We start from the raw sequence: 21,359 nt of genomic DNA on the forward strand, positions 1-21,359 counted from the left end.
TATTTTACGGTTAGGGGGTATATAAACCCTATAATATAAACCCTAAACCCTAAACCCCTGGTTTCATTAATCATTTCCCATGGGTACCAAGACCTGTTGAAGAGTACCGCCTGCATTTCCTGACTGCTGGATGAGCCGGTTGAAGGCAGGGTTGTTCTATGTGTAGCAGCGGCTTCAGAACACTGCGGCACTTCGGGGTTGAAAACCGCCCCCAAGAAAACACAGTGCATGGACAAGGTTCATTTTTCTCTCTTGTGGCAGGCATTGCATGCAGTGGGCTGGATGTGTTCATCATCGGCGGCAAGGCTCTGCCGGATGGGGTGGGGAGGCAGATGGCGCTGGCAGATGTGTTCCAGTTCCACCCAAAGGAGAGCTGCTGGGTCCAGGTCACACCCCTCTATAGGAAACCTGCTGTATATATAAAATGGTCTTCCCTTTGCCGATGTGAGCATCGGAGCATTTGTCTTGAGGCAAACAGATGTGTGTGTTTAAGACAAAGGGGAGATCCACATTGTGCAGTAACACTCCAAAGGAACAGGAAGTCCCGAATCACTAGGTCGCCCTTGTTACACAATGGTTGGGAGTGCTTCATCTTGGGATACATCATGATGAGGTCACAATAAAGGGAGCGTGTTTTGTTCGACAGGTCCTGCCAGAGAGCGGGTCAAAGGCGTGGATGTCTGCGCGGCACAGCCCTGCATGCGCAGTGCTGGACAGCGGCCGAGTGGCGGTTCTTGGCGGCTTTGGCGCAGATGACAGGTCGGTGGGGATGGATGTGTGCCTCACCCTCAACATCAGCCGCTGTGGCGCCACCGGCTCAATCACCCGCCCTCTCAACGTGCAGGGTGCGTTCTGTGCCCATGTCACCTGAGACACCCTCTCTTCTGTGACCCACATTGCCTGATTTTGCCGCTCTTCCTCTTGCCTGCGAGCTCGCGTCAAGACCATGATTGGACCGGCCTGACGGCCTATTAACCCGTGTAGTTTTGTAATGCAATCCTTGGGTGAAACAACGGAGCCTGTCAAGTCTCCGCCATGGAAAGGTCCTTTCCGTTCAGCCAAACGGCAAACCGCTGTGAGGCCTCCACAGTCTTGGCTGCTGGTAGTTGGGGTAATATATGTATTTGGGCCCATGCCTGTCCGGACCATCTGCCGTGCATACACAGCACAATACGTATTATTAGAAATATTTTATTCAATGCTTTTCCTGCCAGGAGCAAGGTGCGTCTGCAGACAAGCTGCATGTAAAGGCTGCCAAATTCCTACCCCTTGTTCGACTCGCCAGATCCAAGCAAGACCCAATCAACCGTGGGCACGGTGCTCAGTATTTGTACATATACCAAGAGATTATAGGCAGCCAGCTAGCTCGCCCCGTCGTCTGAGGGCATCTTCTGCCTGTACACATCCGAAGTGTGAAGCTGGCAAGTTGGTGAGCCCATGACAGAGGCTCTATTTGCGCCAGCGTCAGCTCAGACTGCTTGATGTATAGCCAGCATTTGCTGAAGGCTACTCCCTGTGGGAGCATGTGCCTTGCACAAACGACGGCGCAGTCACACTATGAAGGAGACAGTCTCACCAATTACAAGACCAACTTACCGGTATCACAACCAGGGGCCATGTGCGGGCGCATGTTCGCAGGTGACGAGGACGGCGAATGCATGTCTGGTGTCACAACAGGGATGACAGCAGGATCATGGAATCACTCGTAATATTAGTAATGAAGCCATGTGCGCACAGGTGACGAGGGGGGTGTACTGGATGTCTGGTGACACAGCAACAAGGGTGACTCACCCAATCTTAGTAATGGTGTCATGTGCGCGCAGGTGACGAGGGGGGCGACTGCGTTGCCATGCTGGCATGGGAGAGCGCGCAGCACCGCTATGTTCGGCCCATTTCCGCCCGTCTGAGGGTGATCCTGGACGGACCCCCCGGCTGTGCCACTTTCCTGACCTTCAACCAGGAGACCCTCGCCTGCGGCTTCTGCGTGCAGGTAATTTGAAAGTAAAGCATCAAGGTGAAATTGGTGCAGACGGGCTTTTCATTGTTTGGTTCCTGAATTCCCCAGGTTTGAACATGCTACAGCACCTTTATGTGGTGTTATAACCACTCTCAGGGGAAATTTTGGAGGGCACTATTTGATATTTAGCAAAGAGCCCATGCACAGATGCAAGAAGTCAATATTTCTCTTGATCAATCTGGAATGCCAAAAGCTACCCCAACTTGATACTGCTGCTCTTGCGACTTTCGCCTGTGGCTTTCTGAAGACACTATGGTTCAACAAGCACATAAGCACCAATTCTGTCTGTGTTCTCACTCTCTGGTGAGGAGTCTCAAGGCTCCCCCTGGCATCCAGAAAAGAAAAGTACTGCACAGATGCAGGAAGCTATTATTGTGCCCTTGTCGGAGCCAGCACAATGAAGGCGCTTATGTGGCTGTTCTGATTCCAAGATTGCAAGTTTTACTGTCCCTTGCGGCTACAGCCAAAATGTCCCGAGCAACTGCTTGAGGCGAATTTGGCATCCAGCCACTAATCCCTTGTGGAAATGCTGTGGACAGGAAAACGTCCTCCTCAGCAGACGGATGCCCTTCGTCAGGGCAATGTTTGGGGAAGGGCTGGCACTGACAGCCACGCGCGAGGCTCTGCTCGGGTGAGGGCTTCATGCTTCCTGGAACGTGCCCAAGGAAAGAGAGAAGATACCTCTAAATCAAAGATGACAAAAAGAATTGCTACTCGATAAACTTGGACATCAAAACGGCTCCTGTCATCATCACACTTGGCTGAAACAATGGAATCGTTTGATTTTCCAACTTTTCAAGTTCCCATTTCAAGTAACAGCACGCAGAGCCGGAGAGGGCTTGCTATAAATTGCAGATGCCGTTGTGGGCCCAGAGGACGGTTGTGCAATTTTGAAGAACAGCTGCAACGGACATGTGGGTATTGCTATTTGCTGCTCTACAGTAAACTCATTAAGCAGAACCAAGAAGCTGCACACAGCAGCGCTTCAACACCAGGAGACTTTCTGACAGATGATACAATGGCAGCTGTCCTTCGCAGTGGGCGTGGTTTTATTTGAATGTAGCCACAGAGCGCTGGCTGACGGCTGCTTGCAGCTGCTCCAACCGCTTCTTCTTGGATGGTAGATGCGGGTCCCAAGGACTTTGCGGGACAGGCTCAACAAGTACCCTGAAAATCTCCAGATATAGATTTTGTGCTATAACCTGACTTTGTTTTCTGCCGCTGCCAGGGTCAGTGAGGGTGAGCGCGGTAAGTTTTGGAGGCAGGGCGGCTGCCCATACAACACCATGCCCCTGTGGCTGGGATGGCCTTCAGAAGCAGTTTTGCACCAGTGCGCGCGAGACAACGAGTCCATTCTGCGGAGCCTCACTCAAGTAGTAAAGGTCTTTGGCACGCGCAAGGTGATTGTGACTCTTCTCCCTTTCTCTCTTTTGTAGAAAGGGGGGAGTGCAGCTCCCCACTCCTTGACTGAGACCCTCAGCCTTGCTGCATCGACTGACATTAAATTTATAGATGAATTGCGCACTTGTCCTCTGTACTGCTCAGAAAGCTTTGACGATTGGACTTGAAGCATAAGAGCCTGCAGCCGTGTGTATGGGATCCTATGCATTTTTTTCTCACCATGACAGGGAGGGGGAGCAATTTGACGAAGCTCAAAAAAGGCTTTTGTCACGCAGGCGGCATGTGAGTACTTCCACATGACGCAGCCAAACTTGCAATGCCTGCAGGCAGGCTGGTCATCCCTGGTGACTTTCTTCCACCTTTTGCATGTTACAGCGTTGTCTCACACATGGGTACTGCTGCAAGGGAGAGAGCTCCATTATTTTGAGTTGCCACAGAAGATGTGCTGGCAAGAACAGATCAGCAGCTTCTGCGCAGGGAGCGACCGAGTTTGAAAAGGAAGTTCCAGGCCAGCTGTCGGAGCTCCTTGTCTTCGCACACGACAAAGGTGCGGCGCATGCCTCCCTTGCAGAGCTTCATAATCCTGGCACCTTAAAAGAAACACTCGCTGGATCCTGCTTTAAAGGTCATATCTGTGTGCTAGTTGAGTGAATGGCATGTCTGGCAACAGACTCTTTGTTTTGTGTCCCAATCTCCCTCAAACTGGCACTAGGCAGACTTGCTGAGCGGCAGGGTGTCAAAATGAAACTAGTTGTGCTTTCGCTTGCAATGCTCTCTTGCTTCCTGCCCTGCTCTCAAGCTACCATCTAGACACGGTGGTCAAGTTGGGCTTATACACCTGTGTGCATCTTCATCCAAGCGAGACACTGCTTGCCAAGGCTTGCAGATCCTTACTAATGGTGACCCATATATTGTGTGCTGCCGTGCAGAGCCGGGGCATCCCAGGCAGCTGTACATGGTCGGAGTGATGGGCAACTGCTACGGCTGCTGGCTGGCCACTCTAGCGCCAGCTGGCAGAGGAGGTGCGTGGTGACATGGCATTGACAAAGCTAAGATGAATCTTGTAAAGCCCAGCGGCATCGGAGCTGCCAAAGGAGACGCTGCAAAGATGTACGGTGTTGTGAAGCCTGCGGGGCATTGTTCCCCTTGCCGATTTTCGACCAAGGCGGCCACTGGTTCTTCTTTAGTCTGCCCGATTTAGGAGTGCGCCAGAGAACATGGGGACAGCATACTTGTATCCTGCCCATATTTAAATTGTGCTGCAGAAAACAGCGGCTGGGAAGCTCGAAACAACAGCAAATGCACAAATAGATGAAGATTATAGACTGCAGTGCCTCCAGCAAGTGCCTACGTTCGGACCACTCTATTTTAAGCTTTTTTGTTGGTATCACAGGGTGGCCTCAGATGTGTTTTACTAAAATTCTCTTGGTGTAAATTTTACCTCAGGTGTGTCCAAGCGCGATGAGATGATGACATTGTTAGTCATCATGGCCGGAGTGCTGTCAGCCCTGGTTGACATCGGCTTTTCTGTGGAGTGCGCAAACTGCGGACAGCCCGAGGAGATGGCCTTGGACGGCCAGCAGCATTATGTGAAGGTGAGTCGTGGTTAGTCATTGAGAAATTAATGAAGTTATTACGTCATTCTGGAGTCCATGCTGCTGTCAAGTATTGGGTCTGCTCTGAACAAAGAGACCATGCGGTGCAAAATATTAGTGTTATTAATATTGCACGCTTTTCCTGCCAAGAGGCAAGTTTCGTCGTGCAGACAACCTGCAGTTGAAGGCTTCCCCAATCCTACCCCTTATTGGACTCGCCAGATCCAAGCAAGACCCAATCAACCGTGGGGCACGGTGCTCGGCAAAATATCGGCTGAGGATATCTGTGGGGATGTGGCAGAATCAGCCTCTGGTAGATGGCAGTGGCAATTATGAAGCCTGCGTTATGGTACTGCAGTATGGAACGGCAGCTGCCTGTTGTGCAAGGAGCTTGCATTTTTGGTGCTGCACAAGCACAGCGCTCGAGATGGCAGCTGTGCAGCATGCAACAAAGAAGCATGCGGGAGACGCTGCCAGTGCTCAATTTGGCTGGAAGTAATTGCGGTGTTCACTGGGGGTGTGCATGCAGGTGTGCAGGGGTTGCCGGCTGGTGCGCTACTGCAGCAAGGAGTGCCAGGCCGCAGCGTGGCCCCAGCACAAGGCAGTCTGCAGGAAGTTTAGATTACGTAATTGACTTGTGTGGTCCACCTAAAGTCTTTGCTTTCAAGTTTTACCACAGCCCTGCTGAGGTCACGTTTGGACAACACGTTGTAGGTTGAGAGGTAGCACTGTTGGGAACACTTTAGGCCGATGCGCAACATGACCTGGCGTGAATTTGCGCATGAATTTGAATTGTCACCTGTCATAAATAGAGGGGGTGTACACATGTTTGATGCCAAGCTACCGCGCAGATGTGGCTCTATATTGGTGCTGTTAGTAGCATGGAATAAAATTGGTACGTATCGTCCTTGATGCCAAAAATCCTGTACAATGTACAGGCGATAAAGAACACCACAAAAGTGTGAGGCGTCGCTGAGTCGGCCTTCGCTGAGTCACGAGTGCCACAGCGTAACCGTAGTTCTGTCGAAATCCAATTTAAATCTAAGCCCAGCACGTGGTTTCCACGATCCTTCGTACACTGCTGGCTCGCGGGAACAGGCATACTGGCCCGCGGAAACAATGTGTCTGGATCGTCGCGTAGTTGAAGCGAGCCTGATCCATCTAATCCTGACTTCTTGACCTTTTCGAGCCAAAGGCATCGGTACAAATGCCGCTGGAGCCGGCAAGTCTTCCCCCGTAGCACAGAGTCTCTGATGAAGCGGTTCGTCTGGATTGCGCCCAGACTTTGCTGGGCTCTTTTGCTTGTGCTACTGATTGTATGGACGTACTTAACGAAGGGAAGATCGGCCGGTGGGGACGAAAGGCTGCAGCATTACTTGTCCCTTCACTACATCTTTATGACAATTGGCTGGTGAGCACCCGAGCATCTGGCGGCCAGCATGTGGAAAATCAATAGAGATAGAAAACCAAAAGACATTATCTTGGGATTTATGAGACTGTTAAGCTCCACCAACATCGTCAGTATGACCCACTCGAAGCAGGATTGTCACCTGTTTGCAGGCATTGTAGGTCATTTCTGTATCGTTTAATTATTAGCGGCAATCGCCATTTGCCTTGAATATGCATTTTAGATGGCTTTTACATCTTGATGTTGACTTGTGTGCACCGCACAGGCCAGTCTGTATGCTCGAGGCAGTCATGTCTTACCGAGCTCCGCTTGTGACGCTCCCCAACCGTACGTGAGGCACCACACATTCTTTTGAGAAAATTTTCAGTTTCAATGTTCTTGATTAACGATCGAAACCATGTTGAGGTCCTGACGGTCAGTCGGCGCCAATGGCGCGCCTCGAAGATGGCTGCGGACTACTTCTCGAACGTTCATACACTTCTTATTGGGCTCCGATCCTGTGCGCAGAGTGCACAAGTACGTCCATGTGGCGCTGCAGTCTTTAGCTGGGGTGTTCATTCTGCTGGGGATGGTTTACGTGGGCAAGTTTAAGAAAGCCAGCAAGGAGGTCTTCTTCTACAGCCTCCACTCCTGGACTGGCATCATTGCCATAGCAATGTACTTTCTGCAGTATGCTGCAGGTGATGTCTGCCCTCCTCCTGCTGCGCTGCTAAATGTGGTGTGCAATTTAAGTTGAAACCCTGGAGGCTGGCATTGTGCGACCGGCAGCAGCGGCAATGTTTATCCTGCTTTGGAGTATTGCCCCACCGCTCATTGTAAGGGCACACATCAGTGGGCTTTGCTCATAAGTGTCGGGCCTTTCGCAGGAGACCATAGGCAGGCCAACTTGACCGCATACCTGTTATGTGCAGTGACACTCAATTTCTTCTGTTTTGGCCGCTCAAATTCTGGCATGTTCCCATGCGCAGGCTTCTTCGCATATCTGGTCTCTAGCTGGCCTCCGGAGAGGAAGCAGGCCTTCTACTCAGCGCACAAATTTTTGGGAGGCGCCACGCTGATCTCAGGGCTGATGTCAGCCTGCATCGGCTGGGGCGCCGAGCAGATATACCTCATGGCAATTTCAGGCCCCCACATGGAGTGGTTTTTCTGCCCGGACGCCTATACAGCGTCTCTGATGCTCATCCCAGTCTTTGGCATGCTTCTCTTTGCTCTGGGTGTCTTGGTTGCTCTTTCCTATACAGTGTTTGAGGAGCAAGCAATCCCTCTGGTAGGCCGGGTGCAGCCACACTGCCCCGAAGCAGGAAAGGTGCCTGCCACACAATTAGTCCCTCTATAGCAACAGCCTATTTGCTGGTCCTTTTCGCTGGTCCCAATAAGTATGCCTGGCAGTTCAGTGCCCTGCGCTTGCAGCTTTGTACCAACTGAGAGTCTGCAGCTGCGCATGTTGTAAAGGCACAAAAAGACGAAAATGGAAACTGAGAATGAAAGTGCCTCCATTGATTTACTTCCTTTCCATAGGCAGCTTAGATTAATAAATTGTGATTTCAATGTGCGGCCTTGACCATCTGCACCGTGAGTAAGTGACTGGCTCCTAGCGCACACACCAGCTCCAGGGGAATGCCGTGAGCTCTGTTGTCCTTTTGAATCTCTGGAATTATTCTGATACTTCCAGAAATCAGTGAGGTAACCGTGTACTGTGAATTGGACAGTGTTAAGACCTTTCATTCCATTGACTTCCATCGCTGTGATGTTCCAAGAAGGCCACACTTCAGGCCAGTTTTGGTGCCGCTTTCGGTTGTTAGGTCAGAAATAAGTTTGGGTGAAGTGCACGCGAACATCTGTGGCAGACCAGTAAAGCGAATAGCTCGCTGTCGGAATGATTGCATCAAGAGAGACCCTGCTGCTGCTTTGACTGGGGGGTTTGATACTGGAGAAGCATGTCTCACCCAAAATATGGGAAGACCCAGCAGAGTGAAATGGCCCGTGCAAATGGCAACTTACTAAAGGCTTCCGAAGCCTTTAGTAGCCTGAGTCAGCAGTATTACTGCAGCAGTAGTACTGTTCCGAAGGCTCCAAAGTACATATGTGTAATCTGGTTTGAGCTTGCATCAGAAATTGTGCCCTGACAGAGTGTTGCCGCGACATTGCTGCGTAATATCCTTGCTGCTGCTGGTGATGACATTGCATGCATTTCAGGGCAGCACTTTATGCACGTGCAGAGTGGCCTCTGGATTCCCCACTGCATGCACCATGGCATGCTGCAGTGAACTGACCAACTCACGGCCTTCCTGGGCTCACACTAAAAGAGCAAACAGTGCCCTTGAAGTTTCTCTTGTTCATCTGGACCTGAAGCAACCAGAGCATGAATCATATTCTCTGAAAAAGTGCACGTACTAGAGAGCGTCGCGGGGTGACCAAGCAGCTGCAGCCTTGTAATAAATCATGGCTTCGACTTGCTCATGGTTCCCTGGATACTCAACAATCCCCTCTCCCTCTATGAAGCTGCTGCAGCATCGGATTGAGCTTTCCATTGGTCCGTAATTTGTACCGGTACGGATCGTCTACTCCGTTCCGGAGAGAGATGGTTCTGTCGACCACGCGCACCTGACAAACAGAAGTATTGACGATGGCTGCCGCGCGATCCTTGAAGCTGCTTGCAGCCGTGGCAATTATTGTTATCGCAGGTCCTGGGCTGGCGGACGGCGCGGTACATGGCGAAGTCCCCAACTTGATCGAGACGTGCGGCAGCCGGCTCAACTGGATTTACTCGACGCGTTACCCAGCTCCAAGATCACCAGGCGAATTGAACTGCTCGTCAGTTATAACAAAGGCGCTAGAATCGAGAGACACGCAGTCCTGCCCTGCAGAGGCTGACCTCGTCAAATGTTTTAATGTAAGCCACCCACCAAGCATAATCTGCTATGAAACCGCGCAAGCGTACATCCACGGATATCTTAGTCGCAGGTTTATGTCATTATTTCTGAGAGAAGATGGTTTACTTGCTAGGGGTAGGCAGTCGAACAAGGTGCAATGCCTGGCGCATCGGAACTGATTTTCATGTAGCCTGTCTTTTCAATACTTTGAAGATAGTGATCGAAGATTATTATCTGTGAGGTTGAACAGCAGAAGAGTTGTCGTTTGTTGCTGACAAGCTGCAGCGCTCCGAACGGTTGCAGAGGAGTCCGATGTATCTACTGATTTGCCTCCCTGGCGCAGAGAGCTAGGCCGATATGGGTGGCCTTCGTGAAGGACTGCGAGCTCTTCAGCGAGCCTCCCCCGTGCGCCAGCCAACAGGGAGAGTGCGTGAAACCGGGCAGCGACCCTTCTGCCCAGAACAGCACCTCCCCAGCCAAGGCAGCAGGCGAGAACAAAAGGAAAGCCAAGGCAGAAGGCGAAGCTGAGGTGGGCATACTCAATCCTTGCAGCTTTCACAAACGGCTGCTTACCTGATCTTGCCTCCCTTTCCTTGCAAGTTCGATGGGCCTATGCCTGCTGAGACCCTCGGCAGGCATTGGGTCTCAGCAGGCAATGCTGTTAATAGTGATGCACCGCATGTTTATTGCCAGGCTGGACATGTTCCGGACTTGCAGTGCTCCCTCTGTGAATGCCTCCTGCACTCTGGCCCATCATGCCTGCTTTAGGCTCACGCTGAAACTCTAAAGAGAGGCTGGACTTGGCTCCCGGGAATGCATTTTAGTATTATTTTTATTACAGGTCGGCAGACCCAGAGCCAAAGGCCATAGGGCATGCATGCAAGGCGTCTGCAGCCACGTCTGCGGGGCCTAACACAAAAATCTGCAGCCTGGTGTTGGGCCACATGTGCAGTGCTCCACCTAATGCTTTGCACAGTGATCTGGCTATCAAATGATCAGATTGCAAATGTGAAATGTTGCTGCTTGTTGCTTGCAGGGCCGGCGTCACCTACTGAGCTACAGGCGCCTGTTTGCTGAAGGTGAAGGGGAGGGCGGTTCTGAGCTGGCATACGGACCCCCCGGCTGCTTCCCAGGTTGGGCCTGCACTCAAATTTGTTCAACATCTAGTTTGCACTCGACGCATTGTGAGGTGTTGCCTCTCCGCAAGTCTGAAACACCCCAAGCACGACAGCAAGCCTGCCACTGTAATGTATTTCATATTCTCTTATCTGCCGAGCATGATTTGTGAGGGAAATGCTGACCTGATCTCAAAGCGCACTGAAAGGGGAGGGTCTATTCGTCCATGCAGATTTCTACAGCGCGCAGGACTTTGACGACTGGCTGCAAGGGAAGTACATAGGTGAGGCTGCAAAGCTCGTACCTCTTTGATTCAGAGCTCACGCTCTACTGCCCATTTTGAATCTTGTCTATGCTGCGCCCGCTGCGCGCTCCTCTGCTCGTCTGGTGACAGAGACGCACATATTTGAGAACACCATTTTCTCGAGTGGTGAGGTCTGTCTTTGTGCTGCAGTTTCTCAAGTGGTGAGGTCTGTCTTTGTGCTGCAGTGCCGGACTATGCCAGGGGAGCCAAGGTCGGTCCAGGGGGCATCATTGTCTGGATTCTACACGCGCTCAGCATTTTTGCTATGGCTTTCATGTGAGCCATGACAAGAATGCTGGGCCGCTGGAAGCACTTGCAACTTTCCAGAGCCTCTTTCAACCACCACGGGCAATTTGCTCATGCGCCCAGAAGTCAGCCTGAGTGTTTCAACTAACAATTTTCCCAGAAGCTGGAGTTGTTTAGGAGAGACCTATTGGCATGAAGATTTGCTTCAGAGAAGCTGCAGGCAGCTACCAAAGTATAAGGAGGTTGCTGGGGTTTCCCAGGTATCAAGTATTTAGCTTTGAAATTCTGGGCGCATAAAATAAATTTCAGACGCACTCTTGGGAGGCATTCGCAAGAGCTGTGTACCAAAATATATGCTTTTAGACCCTAAAAGACACTGGTATTTGTTGGTGCGTCGTGGCTGCATGCCCGGGTTTCGGCCCGCATGCAGCGCAGTGCTCAGGTTCCTATCTACTGGAATCACATTCCAGTGAAGTATGTGAAGTATCTATGAATCTGGCGTGCACATGTACCTCATTAGAGCTGCTAGATGCCGTCAGAGGCAGATCCCTTGCTCGTCTGAGGCGTTGTTTCTGATGCACCTGCACTTGATAGCGCTCTTGCCAAATGGGCGGCAATGTGTAATAATAACTTATTTGGAAGACTTCCATGTTCTGCAGCTAAGAAATCTCCTGCATCTCGTCACAAGCAACAAAATGCATCATTGATAGTTTTTTTCTCTCTCAAAGTTGGCTGCATGCAACCTCAAGCGCGTGGGCAACCCTGCAAGGTAAAGGCATGCAACAATGAGCTACACAGCAAGAACACTACTGTGGTCGCGTACAGAATCCTTTTTTTAGCTCACCAAAACTCAGATTGTCTTGGGACCTTCCCAGAGATGATCTATATCCATCGTCTCATGCACAGCGCACCGTGGACCGTAAAATGAAGTACCTGGAGCACGATCGGCTTATGCCGAACACGCGCAGCTACCTCCGACAGATCAGTTTCGGAAGCCGCCATCATCCGGAAGATCTAGCCCTGAACAATTTCGATCTATTGCAACCATTTCTGTCGGTTCATCGCTGGTGCTTCGTCAAACTTTCCGATCAAGTTTGTAATTAGTCAAGCTTCCAGCGATGCCGTCGACCGGTCAGCTGGTTCTTGTCTTGCTCGCACTGACCGCATTACTGACAGAAAATGTCCTGGGAGCTCCAGATGCGGCACAACTGGCCACTGCAACCGACGCAGGGGTAACGTGAGTGGCACACTAGCCGACTAACAAAATTCCGGAACCTGCCATCGCTCACATGGTGGACCCTCTGATCTGTTTATGCCCACAACCTACGATCGATCGCAGTAATGATCATTAAATCAAGCATTCATGCCTCGTAGGTACCTTGCAAATCAGGCGCAGCTCAATCTGGACGGCGCGAAAGCCCTACAGGGCGCCATCCGCTCAGGTGAGACCTAGTAACCTGCCAGCCAGCGTTGTGAGACCACAGACGCCAGATCCCAACCTCGAACTCATTGGGACCGCGAGAATGATGTCTTTGAAGTCTCATCGCCTCTGAGGCACCTCGGACGTACGTGCAAGTCTCGGATATATCACGTTCATCTCCGCCGACAATGGAACCTTTGGCTGCAGGTGACCTCGCAGCAGCAAGGGCTGCCTACCAGAAGGCCAGGCCCCACTACGAAGAGGTGTGCTTCGATCCAATGGCACCCTGCAGCCTTACTTGTGCCTGACACTGGTATTCCTACCAACCACACCTAATGCCTCTGCTCTGTCCTGCTGTCAGATGAACTTGCCTTAATCCCCGCTCTTCTTGATAGAAACTTGTCCTGAGACTCAACCCAGCAGGCCTCTGCTGTGGGCCAGCCTTGATCCTGGCTCAGAAAGCCAAGTGCATTTGCGTCACATTCCAAAGGTAGAATCAAGAAGAGAAGACTTCCGAAACCTGAGACTGACCTACTCTCTGGCCGACCGACTGTAGTCCTGTGCCTCACCTCTGATCTTACATTTCGTATTGAGAAGAATTCTCAAAAATTTTCAAGGTCGAAAGCTCAAAGTTAAACTCATGCGCGCAGGTGGAGGTCCTTTATGAGGCGTTCCCTGATATTGACAAGGACATCGACAACCGCGCGTACGGATTCCCCAACGGAGAGGCCAGCTGCGGCTCCATCGACCCCTTCACGCGCGGCAAGGAGTTCCAGGTGATTGTGATGTTTAATCCTGCCATCATCAGGGTTGTTCCCAATAGCAGTTAGTGGGGGTTAGGGTGGGTGGCAGTAGCCAGGAAGCAACTTCCCTTTCAAGGAGTTCCGTACATAAAGTGTCAGTCCACAAGTGGGCTGTGCTGCAGTGCTGCTGAAATCCCATGCATGCCGTGTTTTCGCCAAAAGAGGTGCATAGGATGAAATCGTCCGAGACGCATGTCTTGCACAGCCGCTGCAATTCAGTCAGGTCATAAGGACAAAATGAATATTCTTGACGAGAGTCTGCAGTCTTTTGCCCAGAACATGAGAAAGTAGTATGATCCAGCGGTGCACAGTGCATATGGCCTGCAAAGCTGCCAGTTCTCACGCTGAGTGCTATTGACCTTGTCTTTCTGCTGCTGCTGCAGGGCTACCACAAGATAGAAATCCTTCTCTACAGAGACGGGGACGTGCAGGGGGCGGGCATCTACGCAGATGAGCTCGTGCGCGACTCTGAAGATCTGGTCAAAGCTTTCCAGGACAAGGCCCAGTTCAGCGCCTCGCGCACATTTGACGGAATAATCGATGTAGCCACTGAGATAGGCGCGCTCTCTGCACAAAATTCCCCCTTAATTTTTTCCCTTATATGTGTTATTATCTGCATTTCATGAAAGAGGCAAGGTGCGTCTGCAGACAGACCGTACTTTCAGACACTACAATCATACTCCTTGTCGGACGCGCCAGATACAGGCAGGATCCAATCAGTTGTGCGCGCAGTTTTTTGTTTGCATCGGCCCCAGCCAGCCGGGGGAACTTTGAACTTTTAGTTCCAAAACTGGCTGCTTTCGTGGCTACAGCCAGAGGATTCAAACATGGCTGTCAAACCGCATTGGCGTCGGGCAGGCTCTCTTGAAAGAAGAACTGCGTGAAAGTGCAAGACACGGTTTGCAGAAATTTCCAAATGTCTGTGGTGGGTATATAAATCACACGTCTGTGTGCCGGCCAGCAGCCTTTGCGCTTCTGACGCTAATGTTTGCATTTTGAAAAGATTTGAGTCGGGTGAAACTCGAGTGCCTAAGAATGTCCGCTTTTGCCAACACTTGCCAACACACCAGTTGCATGGCAACAGAACAGCACGCCACCTTGCGCTCGCAGCATGGGTTTCTGCACAGATTTTAGTCGATGCGTACACGGCTTATCTGTTTTGTTTTTCTGCAGCTTCTGCAGCTGAAAACGTTTTCTGTTGTCTGCAGGCAGCAAGAAGATTTCATCGGAGGAAGAGACCTACTCGGACCTTTCGGTGCTCATCTTCTACCACAACTTCAAGGGCATTGAATCCCAGTACCAGCCCTTTGCAGCGCTTGTGCAGGCTGCAAACGCCTCCGTGGCACAGGTACATACTTGTCAAAATTAAAATCAAAGTCACATCCAGATTAGGAATAGACGCAGGCATCCCGTGAACCATAACACTCCATATTCAAACAGGAAGGGTGTCATATAGCAATAGCCATTTTCAACCATGTCTCACGCTAAGCGGAGGTTGGAGTCTGCAGGTCCTATTTCGTGAATAGAGTTCACTTGCACGCCTGGCTGTGCTGAGGAGCTGTGCTTCACAAACATGCACCAGGTTCAATTCAAATTAGCATCAGTTGTCTCAGACCAGGCTATAGCACTTTCAGTGGAAGCTACCAGCAGGCCTCATTGAAGCCTGTGTGAAACCTGCCCCTAAGCCTTTGAAAGTCAGGGGGCAAAAATCTTCATCCCCCTCTGTACATGCCTGGTTGCAGGCTGTCACAGACGCATTCTCAGCCTTCAACGCCTCGATCACCCCTTACGTGACCACGACTAACGGAGCTGAGTCATACGCCTCGTACGCTAACTTCACCAACGAGCAGCGCAACGCCATCTCCAAGGCCTCCTACCAGGTATACATTCCAGAGCTGCAGATTACCATCTACTGAAGGATACAAACATGAAGTGGGCTCTGGGTATCGCAGGCTAGTCTGTGCTGTGACATTCTTTGACAGATGCATGTTAGTTAGGACGTCAGTGTGGTTGCCATGCACCAGGGTAACCCTGAGTTAAATCCATACCTTTTCTTGTCAGCGCACAGATCTGCAAAAATTCCAATGCTGCATTGCGTAGTGATGCCAGCTTGTATGGCTGCCTGTACCCTAAGTAGCACAATTGTCCTCGACCTGACATCATCCTGGGCACAGCCAAAAGCTCTGGTGAATGTTTCGCACCTCCTGTGTTGCCTTCAGAAACTTTTGTCAGGTCTCAAGTATCTGATCTGCTTCTTTCCTGCTAGACAGAAGGCTGAAAGGCCTGTCAGCTGCAAGTTTTGATTCATGTTCCTGTGGCCTGATAAAGCCCAGCAAAAAAGGACACACTCTCCTGCATCTAGCCTTTCTCCCGTTTATGCAGCATTCCAAAAATCCTGTGTTCCGCTGCGCAGACGGCTGAGGCGCTCACAGAGGCAGCGGCAGCGCTGGGGATAGAGAAGAAGCCGGACGCAGAGGAGCGCGTGGGCGAGTGCCAGCCGCCCATCAAGTTCAATGGCACTGACCCTGTCATCCTGCAGGGGGTGTCCTACTTCCAGTCACTCATGCGCTACCAGGCAAGTGCCTCTTTCTTGTATGTCAAAGGATGTACGACATGTACATTTGAGAAGATCCTGTCGAAGTGCTGCTGGAACGCACCTAGCCTTGGAAGGCAGGAGAAGCGTGTAATAATTTATATAGTAAGGGTCATCGATATGGTGGTTTTTTGGTGCCCGGCCCACTCACTTGGATGGTCTAAAGCTTGTGTGGCACTCCTATCACGCTTGCACCTCCAGATGATGAAGCAGTAAGGCCATAGTTGCACCATTCGGTCAGAACACTTTTGGGGGACCGTATATACGGCCGAACATATGGTCATACGGTATTAAAATAAACGGTATACGGTCAAAACCGGTCTGTAAGGCGGTCTGATCTGCAGTAAGGCGGTCTGAGCCTGGCTGAAATCTTTGCTTTCTGCGCAGGTGCCCCTGGTCAACGCTCTGCAGGCGGCCATCGACTCGGGCAATATGAGCGCTGCATTGACCGCCTACGTGCACAGCCGACCCCTGTACGAGCAGATTGAGGTCAGCTCTGCAGTTCCCTTGCATCAATTTTTTTATTTACACGCTTTTCCTGCCAAGAGGCAAGGTGCGTCCTGCAGACAAGCCGCAGATGAAGGATGCCAAAATCCTACCCCTTGTTGGACTCGCCAGATCCAAGCAAGACCCAGTCCACCGAGGGCAGGGTGCTCAGTATTTATATCGCCCCCCCGCCAGCATGGGCCATACTTGCATTACTACACTCCCATATTCCCCTACAAGCCTGGACCTCCGGGTTTTGTGTGTCTATGGCCCTGCCAGTTGGTGGTCCCCCAGCTATGTTCATGACAGGGCAGACCCAGTGACTCCTGCAAAACCTTCTTTACCTGGAGTCTGACCCAGGATTCCCAGCAAAGTACCCAGCAGAGTGCAGTCTCTTGTTAAAGACAGATGAGGCATTATTGTTATTATCATTATTACACGCTTTTCCTGCCGAAAGCAAGGTGCGTCTGCAGACAAGCTGCATGTAAAGGCTGTCAAATTCCTACCCCTTGTTGAACTCGCGAGATCCAAGCAAGACCCAATCAACCGTGGGCATGAAGCTCAACCCAACCCAACCCTGAACCCTAAATAAGCCGGGGCCAAATTTTTGCATTTGTGGTATAAGATGGAACAATGTTTGATGCACAGGGGGATCCGCATAGAGTTTGATGGATTGTGTGTCTTTTACTGCAGGTGCTGGCGGGTGCATTCACTCAGGAGGACGCTGACATCGATGCGCGCCCCTACGGGTTCCCCAAGGGAGAAAAAGATGAGGACTTCAAGGGTTTCCACAAAATCGAACACGCACTCTACAGGTGTGTTTATGCTAACATTGCCCGACACAGCAAACTGAATATTTCAGTCCGCCAACATTTTGCATGGATTGCATCTGAACTGCTTTGCAACTGTTTTCTTTTGCATGCTGTCCGCACCCCCTTGTACATCTTGGCACTTTCCTTTTGGGTTCATGCACAGCTCGCATAACTTACACTTGGTCACATTCGTGCACGGAAGGGAAATTTTGCCTTTTTTTTGTTAGTATTTAAATCATAAACAAAAGCGAGGTAAGGGATGCAGAGTGCAGCTGTAAGTGAGTCATTTGGATGCACATGTGGCCAGAGGAGCATACAGGATCGCTCTATAGGCACAGCCCAACGTTACCAGCTTCGAATTTGAATCCAAAATTCAAGAAATCTTGTGTTGCAGGGACAATGACCTGGCAACAGCCAAGGAGTACGCGGCGATCCTGGTCAACTCAACCGCTGACCTGGACGCAAAAGTCAATGACACATCCAATTTCAACAGCGATGTCGCGTTTGCCGGCATGATGTCCCTGGCCAATGAGGTAACAACCCTGACCGTTGTAAAATCGTGTGTCAGCCTACCATTAGCAGATATCCCGTCCACGAGAATGTGTTCTAACAGCATAAGTGAATACAAGTCAGGCAGTTGTGTGCGGCAACAGTCCATTGTGCTCTGGGGTCACTTGACCCTGCACAGCAGTCTGGATCGGTCAATAAGAGTCTGCACACTGCTGGACCTTGGAGCAAGTGAGAGGGCAGCTTGAGAAGGGCAACAGCTGTATTCATGCTTGGAAGATCAGGCTGTAATTAGCTGATTGATTCGGCTGAAGATTGTTGCAGTCCAGTAAATGGCCCCACATGGTGCTGTGCATGCACTCTATTGGCCCTGAATCTTGGTGGTCAGAAGGGCAAGTCCTTGTTTCAAGGGGGAGGACTAAAAGTAAAGAGCTGCCGCACGAAGCATTTACAAGATGTGTGAACCTTGCAATTGCTGGTCTGCAGGTGGGGGCCAAAAAGGTGGCGTCTGAAGAAGAGACCTGGTCCAAGCTTTCCAACCTGATCTTCTACAACAACTGGAAGGGCATTTACTCGCAGCTGCTTCCCTTCGCGCAGCTGAGCAAGAACTCCACCCTTGTGGAGTCGCTCACTCCCACATTTGATGCCGCCTTCAAGTGCTTGCCCGTAACAACAAAGGACGTCTGGTCACAGGTGCGCCAATGATTTTATTTTTTTATTTTCATGGTCATGCATGAATCTCTGGCCATGCAGGTTGTGGCATTTTTTATTTTTAGAAACTGTGCGTCTAGCCAACGCAGGAGTGCAGGCATTTGCATTGACGTAGAAAACGCTGTAAGGATGCATCTCAAGTGCCTGTGACAACAAAAGATGTCTGGTCTCAGGTCGATCATTAGTATCTCCTCCTCCTGCAATTGCGCCTAGGGTGATGCAAGAGATGTTAATACAGTCTGCAGAGTCTTGGAAGGTGGCATCCCACTTTCAGCAATGATGCAGAAGCTCAGCATTCCCCTTTACTATCAGATGGTGTACTCCCACTAAAAGAATCAAGGAATAGTGGGTTTCATGCACTTGAAGAAAATACTTGACGCATGACAGTTGACACAGCTTAAGGAGCAGACCACAGCAGAACTACTACTACTACTTCACCTACTCGCAAGCTGCTGTTTGCGTGACTGCATCGAGGCTGGCCTCCAAAGGTAGCAGCACAGCTCTTGAGCATGGACCGACACCTTTTGCACCCCATTGCAGGTGGCAGCCTCGGATGTGAACCAGACCTTTGTGGACAACCTGATCACAGCGGACTACAGCTCCTTCGATCTCTCAGCCGCCAACCAGAAGACCCGCGACTGCATCGTGCGCGGAACCTACGGAATCAGGGATGCCATTCTGCAAGTGGCGACTGCCAATGGCGTTTCCACCTCTTGTGATGCAGTGTACACCTTCTCAAGTGCATGCTACGCCACAGCTTAGACCCCTGGGAACCTGGATCCTTGAAATCTGGAACCCTAAAGCTCAGATCCAGGAGGTTTGAGGGGGGTTGAGGATTTGAGTAATTTTTTCCCCCAGATGTCCACCTCCTGTGAGGCAGTCTAGACCTTTTCAAGCGTCTGCTACGCCACAGCTTAATGGCCCCTTTAGGGTCAGACTCAGGGGATTTCTTTCAAATACAAGGGTTCTGAGGAATTTTGATTGTGTGTTCCTTTCAAAACACCCGGATCCTCCATCTCATGTGATAAAGTCTACTCCTTCTTGGGCACACTTGCTACGTATACGCCACTTCCTAGACGCCTGAAGCTCAGATCCAGGGGGTTTGAGGGCTTTGGGAGTTTTGATGGGTTTTTAGTTTGTCACACATCTCAAATATTTCACCTCATGTGATGCAGTCTATACATGCTGCTTGAGCGCATGCTATGCCACAGATTAGACACATGCAGCTCAAGTCTAGAGGATTCTAGGGTTTTAGTGGGGTTCTAGGGTATTGGAGAGATTTGCTCAACTTCAAATTTCCCAGAACTCCAAAGCTCCTGGACCTGAACAACATTGAAACGCTTGCTATGCAACTTCTTGAGGCACTACCGCTGAGTACAGGACAGTTGTTTTCACTTCAAGGAGTACAAAATTGAGTTTTGAGTGCTGTCTCTTTTTGTATACTGCTCAAGTAGTTGCCATTTTTCCCTCGTGGCTATATGACTTTGTATTCTGGCGCAACCCTGATGCATCGTTTTGTTCTTGGTGTTCCAAGTGGCACTCAATGTTCACATGCTCAACAGCATTTATTCTTTCAAAGTACCCCTACCGCGGTGCATGATGTGGCAGTACATCAGTTCACCGAGCTGTAGCTGAGGAAGTGGACATGCAATTGAAATTAAGTGATTGAAGAACCAAAGTTTCCCTTCTGGTGTTTGTGTTGTATTTAAAGTGAGACATGGTGCATGGTGGTGTGAGAGAATGTGTACATGCCAGAGCCCATGCTGTCTGGCAGCTTCTTTCCGTGCGTGTCAAAACACCTCCAAGGAATTGATGGCAGCACTCCCTGCGGACCATAACTGGTGCAGCAAATAATTGTACATCCCATGTGAACCGCCGTGTTAGCCGTGAACATTTGTAAGAGCTAGTTGCCACCGCCGCGCTACACTTCATCATAGCTTGGCACACACGCCTGCAGTACATGTACATGCACAACGTTTTTGGTACAGGTGAGCTCTCGTGCTCCAAGCTTGATGCAGCCAGTATGGAGTCTGACGGATTACATCTGCACTAGGACATTGAATTCGAAGACACATGCAGTCATGAAGCTTCCTTCAGCTTCCAGGTGAATTCTTCAGTTTGGACCTTCCATTGCGAGCGTACGATGGCACTGGGTTTGGTGTTCCAGTGGGGAGCATCTCATGACAGCGCACAGTTTGATCATACTGCCACTATGACCGGCACGGTAAGCTGCTAATACACTCACCCGGGAGCTTGCTCTGTTGCACATATCTCATATTCTACAGCTACCTCCACGCTTTCCCAGTTTACCATGATAGAATACGATCGACTGCTGCGACACGTCTGCAAAGCAGTTCCTTCAAGATCCTTCAGCATGCAAACCGTGAAAGCCACAGCGTTCACCATTCTGAGTTGGCAGGCTGAACATGCGCGAATATGCATAGAAAATTCAGACATGTGCACCTCCACAAACCTGGTCAGTGCATAAGAGTCTCCTAGCATGCTGGTGCAGGTGTGCAGGGGGTGTTTGCTGCTGCGCTATTGCAATGAGGAATGCCAAATCGCACCGTGGCCGCAACACAAGGCAGTGTGCAGGAGATATGCGCACAAGCGAACAGCGTTTACTGCTGCAATGAGTAGGGCCATCGGCAGACTCAACAAATTGGATCCACCAGGAACTTGATACAGGAACGAGATCGAAAGCCAGAACATTGCAGAGCTGAGCTGTCACAGGTTGAATAATTATTGAAGAATGAAATTTCTGAACTCAAACAGGAACCTGCCTTGCGAGACGTTGGAATATTACACCTTTATTGAGACTGAGGATTGTATGACAGTCATAGGATGATGCAATTCCCTGCCAGGCACTTGCAGGCCAATACTGGTGAGCATAAGATTCAAGCTCAGGCTAGCAAGTTTGAAGCGCTTCAAGCCAACTTGCAGTGGTCGATTTCGTTCTTTCACTCATGCGTGCATGATTGTAGATGAGGTAGCTGCAGTTCAACAGGGTACATTCAATGCAGCTGCAAATAGATCATCCAAAGCTGCATGATCCTCCCAGCAGAGG

This window comes from Coccomyxa subellipsoidea (assembly GCF_000258705.1).
Source record: "Coccomyxa subellipsoidea C-169, whole genome shotgun sequence".
Classification (NCBI taxonomy): Eukaryota; Viridiplantae; Chlorophyta; class Trebouxiophyceae; family Coccomyxaceae; genus Coccomyxa; species Coccomyxa subellipsoidea.